This window comes from Medicago sativa, chromosome 4 (genome assembly GCF_051527215.1).
Source record: "Medicago sativa cultivar Bolivia chromosome 4, Bolivia_mono, whole genome shotgun sequence".
In the NCBI taxonomy this organism is placed as follows: domain Eukaryota; kingdom Viridiplantae; phylum Streptophyta; class Magnoliopsida; order Fabales; family Fabaceae; genus Medicago; species Medicago sativa.
This window is the reverse complement of record NC_140752.1, coordinates 31,019,932-31,027,040: the sequence shown is the minus strand read 5'-3', so window position 1 is coordinate 31,027,040 and position 7,109 is coordinate 31,019,932.

Here is a 7,109-nt window from a genome sequence, read left to right as displayed (position 1 = left end):
ATACTTTAGATGTATACTTAGGGAATGTATGCTTTAGATGTATGCTTAGGAATTACGATACTTAGAAAAATTCTCTTTTCCAAAAAACATGAACAACTTCACTCAAATAATTTTCCAAAGAAACCTTGGGATCAAAATCCCATTGAATTTTCCCTTTATTTTCTTAAACAAAAACTTTAATGAATTCTAATCATACTTAGACTTCCTTTTTGCAAAATAACTAATTCCACCTCACATTTTACCAAATCTTATGCCCTTGAGGCCTCTCTCCCTTATTCTTCAAAATTCCATTTTCAAAAATTAAAATCAACCAACAAAAACAAAAACACTTTTTGGAAGAGAACTACATGGAGTTTGATCCCTTAAAAGAGAATGTAGGCAAGAAGTCAAAACTTCTCCAAGTCCAATAAAACAAAAAATCCAAACACTTTCTTCTCCCTCCAATTCTTGACTTAGTAAACTCTTAGGTGTAAATATCATTTTTTTTAAATAGCATTTAAAAATAAAGCGCGCGCGTAGAAAGTAAAGACGGTTCCTATAGGATACTATAGTCGTTATGGGTGCCTAACACCTTCCCGTAGCGAAAACAATTCCCGGACCTCGATTCTCAAGGGGTTTTCTTATTTTTCCCTTCCCAAGAAAAAATGAGATATCGAAGGTTAAAAAGGTTCAAACTTAATCAATGTTTGACACCCGAAAAATCAAGATAAAACAGCTGGCGACTTCACTGGGGAGATTCGAGAGTTACGCCTAGTCTTTATTTTCACGCTTGCGCTTTTGTTTTTACTTGTTTCCTTCACTTGTTTTCTTATGTGAATAAATGTTTAAAATTTTTGCTAACGTGTGGGGGTGAGAATATCAAAGTCCTACACCCGGGCTGAGTGAACTTAGGATTTAGGGGGGATATAATTGACAATTCATTCTGAGGGTTGCCTCGTGTATTGGATTATGCGATCAATCCCACATAGCTGAGGCATTTTGGGGGTGATGTTGTCGGCGCGTGTTGACGCGTTTAGGCACTTTACTTCTAATTGTTCTATGACGCTATGAACCATAGATAACCGAACCCATCCATGGCCATTTTCTAGGATGTAGTGCGGAGGCTAAACCGAGTGTTGTCTCAAGTTTTAGTCGTCACGCGATACTACACTCAAGTTAGACCTTCTTACGGATAATCACGGAGCGAGTGTTTGTCTCGTGACACCATGATATACGTGAGAGAGGTTGCGACTTGGGAACTTTTTAGAACCCGGTTACTATTATCCAAAGCCCTAGATTCACCGGACACCGTGTCCACCCATGACTCCTTGACTTTGAATCTCGACCCACCATGTTTTCTCCGTACTTGAATGTGATCATGCATACATGCATACATGCATAAACTTTTTCCCATGCATTTATCGAAGGTCTTAGACAAATTGAATTTGTAAACATTGTAGGAATGGGGAAGACTAAGTCCTACAAGTTCAAGGAGGTGGATTTGGCTAGTATGAGAGATTTGGCACTCAAGATCAAGGATCCAACCGGCTTCCGACGTCGTTACGGGGACTTACTTATTCTTCTCCGGACTAATGTGGATGAGAAGCTTGTGCACACTCTAGTGCAATTCTATGATCGGGACTATCGGTGCTTCACTTTTCCCGACTTTCAGTTGGTACCCACACTCGAGGCTTATTCTTGCTTGATGGATCTATCTATTGCTAAGGGGGTACCTTTCACGGGTCTTGAGCATCCCCCTACTCCTTTGGTTATTGCCCGTGATCTTCATCTCAAGACTTCCGATGTTTCCAAGAATCTTGTCACTAAGGCTCACATCCGAGGATTCACTTTGGAGTATTTACTTGAGAAAGCCAACCTCAAAACTACTTGTCAGGACACTCTTGAGGCTATTCTTGCACTACTCATCTATGGGCTTATTCTCTTTCCGAATCTTGATGACTTCGTGGACATGAATGTTATTATGATCTTCCACTCCAAGAATCCGGTTCCTACTTTGCTAGCTGACACATACCATGCTATTCACGATCGATCCGGCAAGGGTCGTGGATATATTCTTTGCTGTGTACCTCTCCTCTATAGGTGGTTTATTTCGCACCTTCCGAAGTCTTTCCATGATAATCCAGAGAATTGGACTATTTCACAGAGGATCATGGCTCTCACCCCTAATGAAGTGGTTTGGCTCACTCCCGCTGCTAGAGTCAAAGAAATCATCTTCGGTGGTGGAAAGTTTCTTAATGTACCTCTTCTTGGTACCTGGGGTGGAATCAACTATAACCCGGAGCTCGCCTTGCGACAATTTGGTTTCCCGATGAAAGAGAAGCCTATCTATCTTGCTACATCTCCTTACTTCTTCCATTACTCTAATGCTCCCACAGGAATAAGAGAAGATTTCATAGAGGCTTGGTCCAAGCTTCGGAAGAAAGAGGTGAAGCATATGGGTGTAAGGTCCGGTATTGCTCATGAGGCCTATACTCAGTGGGTGATAAATCAGGCCGAGAAGATTGGCATGCCTTACCCCGCCATGAGATATGTGTCTGCATCTATTCCAACCATGCCTTTGCCTCTACTACCACCTACACAGGAGATGTATCAGGAGCATCTAACTATGGAGAGCTGAGAGAAGCATCAGTGGAAGGCTAGATACTATGAGGCTGAGAATTTGATCATGACTTTGGATGGAAAAGATAAGCAGAAGACTCATGAGGTTTTAACATTGAAGAGGGAGTTGGCTAAAGCTAGGGAAGAAATTGAAGAAAAGGATAAGTTGCTTATGAGAGATTCCAAGAGAGCTAGGGGTGCCCGTAACTTCTATGCCCGATACTGCAGTTATGAGTCTGAGAATGAGTCCGAGGATGATACTTCTGCTTCCTATGCTTGAGGATTTCTGTTTCCTGTTGTTATTTCCAGTTGTTATTGTTGTTTTACATTTCAAAGTCTATCCATTGGCTTAGTATTTCAAAGGGAGTTATCTTGTAAGACCTTGTGATGTTTGAATGTTTCAGTTTGTTTAGTAACGTTTACAAATTTCTAATTTGTCTAAAACCCTTCGATAACACAAAAAGAGTCTTTTTGCATATGCATTTACACATCTCATGCATTCATTGGTCACAGAAGAATTCCCTCGTGCTCATTGCCTCCTGGTTTTTCCGCCGCAGTCTGAAAAGTGGCTCGTGCACGCAAGATTCACCAACCAGATAGAGTTCATCAAACAAGATTATACAAGAGAAGAAACATGGCTAACTTTGAAGAAGAAAATGCTCAGCTCCGTGCCGAATTGGCTGCTATGAAAGAAGACTTGGCTAAGGCTCATGACGCTATGTCTACTCTGATGGCTGCACAAGAACAACCAGCCACATCTGTTCCAGCTTCTACTGAAATGATTCCATCCATCCCATTATCCACTGTGGCTTCTGATGCTCGGTTTGTTATGCCCAATGGCCGCCCTTATGGACTCTCAGCTTTCTATGCTCCTAATACTGCAGCTGGTATTTCTGGTATTGGCAATCAAGGACAGATTCCTGTGACAACTTTTGCTTCTACATCTACCTCTATGCCTCAAGTGACTACTGTTGTTACCGATCCTGTTGTACACACTGTGCAACAGGTAATCGATGTTGACACTCCGCGTGGACAGGACCCTATAATGGAGGCTATGAGAGAACAGTTAAGAAAGCTAGCTGGAGAACTCCGCGAGGTCAAAGCTAGCCGTGGGAACGGTGTTTCTGCTAAGGCTCGTGATCTATGCCTGGTATCCCGATTTGAGGTTCCTAAGAAGTTCAAAGTGCCAGATTTTGACAAATACAATGGATCTTCTTGTCCACATAGCCATGTAATTTGGTACGTCCGAAAGATGGCCAACTACACAGATAATGATGCGTTGATGATCCACTGCTTCCAGGATAGCCTGATGGAAGATGCGGCAGACTGGTACACTGGTTTGAGCAAAGACAATATCCATACTTTTGAGGAACTCGCTGCTGCTTTTGAAAATCATTATGAGTTTAACACCCGCTTGAAGCCGAATAGAGATTCTCTTAAGTCTTTGTCTCAGAAGTCAGATGAAACCTTCCGTGAATATGCTCAGAGATGGAGAGGGGTAGCTGCCCGTGTTTCTCCTCGGCTTGATGAGGAAGAACTGACACAGACGTTCCTAAAGACTTTGAAGAAGGAGTATGTTGAAAGGATGATAGTCTCCGCACCAAATAATTTCTCCGACATGGTTACTATAGGAACTCGTCTAGAGGAGGCTGTCAGAGAAGGTATCATTGTTCTTGAAAAAGGTGAGTCCTCAGCTAGCGCGCCAAAGAAGTATGGTAATGGCCACCATAAGAAGAAAGAATCTGAAGTAGGGATGGTATCTGGTAACCAGGCTACAGCTGCTTCTCAGTTACCTCTGCCCTACCAATATATGCAGTATTCTCAACATCCTTTCTTTCCACCATTCTACCAGCAATATCCTCTGCCACCGGGTCAACCACCAGTGCCCGTTAATGTCATTGCTCAGCAGGTACAACAGCAGCCTCCTGCTCAACAGCAACAACAACAACAACAGGGTCCTCGGCCCAAGACTTATTTTCCACCAATACCAATGCGGTATGCTGATCTGCTCCCAACTCTACTCGCTAAAGGACACTGCGTCACCAGACCAGGCAAGCCTCCGCCTAAGCCATTGCCTCCCAGGTTCCGGCAGGATCTCACTTGTGATTTCCATCAGGGCGCTCAAGGCCACGATGTGCAAGGTTGCTATGCTCTGAAGTACGTTGTAAAGGATCTGATAGACAGAGGACGGTTGACTTTTGAAAATAGCGTTCCTCACGTTCTTGACAATCCACTTCCAAACGATGCCGCCGTTAACATGATCGAGGCTTTCGAAGGAGTTCGTGTTCCTCGAAAAGCTCCCACTTTAGATGTCTGTAATGTTGCTACTCCTTTGGTGCCGCTACATGTAAAACTTTGCCAAGCTTCTTTGTTTAATCACGGTCATGCTTCTTGTTCAGAATGTCTTCAAAATCCTATGGGTTGTTGTGTGGTGCAAGGTGACATGCAAAGCCTAATGGATAGCAAACACTTGATTGCCAGTGATGTTTGTGTGATTGTGCCAGTGTTTCATGATTCTCCTGCTGGGGGTGTGCCCCAAGCAAGGTATGTTGAACCCTTAGTAATCAGATTACCTGGTCCGGTATCTTATGCCTCTACTAAGGCAATCCCTTACAAGTATGATGCAACTATGATTGAAAACGGGGTAGAAGTCCCTCTGGTATCCCCAGCTACGATTGATAACATTGCTGAAGAAATTACAACTCTGAGAAGAGGAAAGGTCCGTCCACCCTTGTTCCAAAAGAAGGTAGTTACACCTGATGTCACAGTAACTCCACCAGTTGCTCCTCCTATTGACAAGAATGCCAACCCATCAGGCCAGTCTATTGAAGAGTCTAATCTGGACGAAATTCTGAGGCTTATTAAAAAGAGCGATTATAAGATTGTAGACCAGCTGCTGCAAACTCCGTCTAAAATATCCATCTTGTCTCTGCTCCTGAGCTAAGAAGCTCATAGGAAAGTGTTAATGAAAGTACTGGAACAGGCCTATGTTGATCATGAAGTCTCCGTGGATCAGTTCGATGGAATAGTGGGTAACATTACTGCTTGCAATAACTTGGGGTTTGGTGATGATGAACTCCCCGAAGTAGGAAAACACCACAACTTAGCTTTGCATATCTCAGTGCACTGCAAGTCTGACATGATATCCAATGTATTGGTGGACACTGGATCGTCCTTAAATGTAATGCCTGAGTCTACACTGAGACAGTTGAGTCATCATGGACTTTCTCTAAGGGGAAGCAGCTACTTGGTTAAGGCGTTTGACGGATCTCATAAGGATGTTCTTGGAGAAGTAGATCTGCCAATTACCATTGGTCCTGAGACGTTCCAGATCACCTTCCAAGTCATGGACTCAATGCTTCTTACAGTTGTCTCCTCGGAAGACCATGGATTCACGACGATGGGGCAGTAACTTCTACTCTGCACCAGAAGCTCAAGTTTGTGAGGAATGGTAAGCTTGTCACTGTACATGGTGAAGAAGCGTATCTGGTTAGCCAAGTGTCATCTTTCTCTTGTGTTGAAGCAGGGTCCGCTGAAGGGACGTCATTTCAAGGCTTGACTGTTGAAGGTGCGGAACCCCGGAGAGCTGGTGCTAGTATGGCTTCATTGAAAGACGCCCAGAAAGCTGTTCAAGAAGGGCAAGCTGCTGGCTGGGGCAAAGTGATACAGATTTTCGAGAACAAGCGTAAAGAGGGTCTTGGGTTCTCCCCGACCTCAGGCATTTCAACAGGAACTTTCTATAGTGCTGGGTTTATTAATGTTATTGCTGAAGATGCTGCTGAAAGTAGTTATGTGCCTACGTTTGTTGTACCAGGAGGCACCGTGAGAAATTGGGAGGCCATTGATGTTCCTTTAGTCATGCATGCTTCCGTGTAATGTGTCTTGTTGCTCATGCTTTTCTTTGTTTTCAAAATAACAATCCTTTCGCTCTGCCCGAGGCGAAAGTGATGACCTTGTAAGGGCATGTTTGTTTCGGCATTGCCGTTATCAATAAAAGTCGTCGTCTTTTCCGCGACTCTTTGTTTTTGTACTTTTTAGTGCCTTTTTCTTGGAAATAATGGTAATGCTAGAAAAAACCAAAACATCTGTATTGTCTTATTAATTTCAAAAATCTGCATGAAAAACATTTTTTCTAAAATCATCCCAATTATATTATGCAGATTGAACCATAATAAACCCGTTGAACACAGTGACCCTATGGTTCCTCCAAATTTTGAATTCCCTGTATATGAAGCTGAAGATGAGGAAGATGATGAAGAGATACCATATGAGATCACTCGACTGCTTGAGCAAGAAAGAAGAGCCATTCAGCCTCACCAGGAAAAGATTGAGCTTATCAACCTGGGTACTGAAGAGAATAAGCGGGAAATCAAGATGGGTGCTGCACTTGAGCCAGAGGTGAAAAAGAAGATTACTCAGCTTCTCCATGATTATCCAGATGTCTTTGCATGGTCCTATGAAGATATGCCGGGTCTAGATCCCAAGATTGTGGAACATCGGATACCGACAAG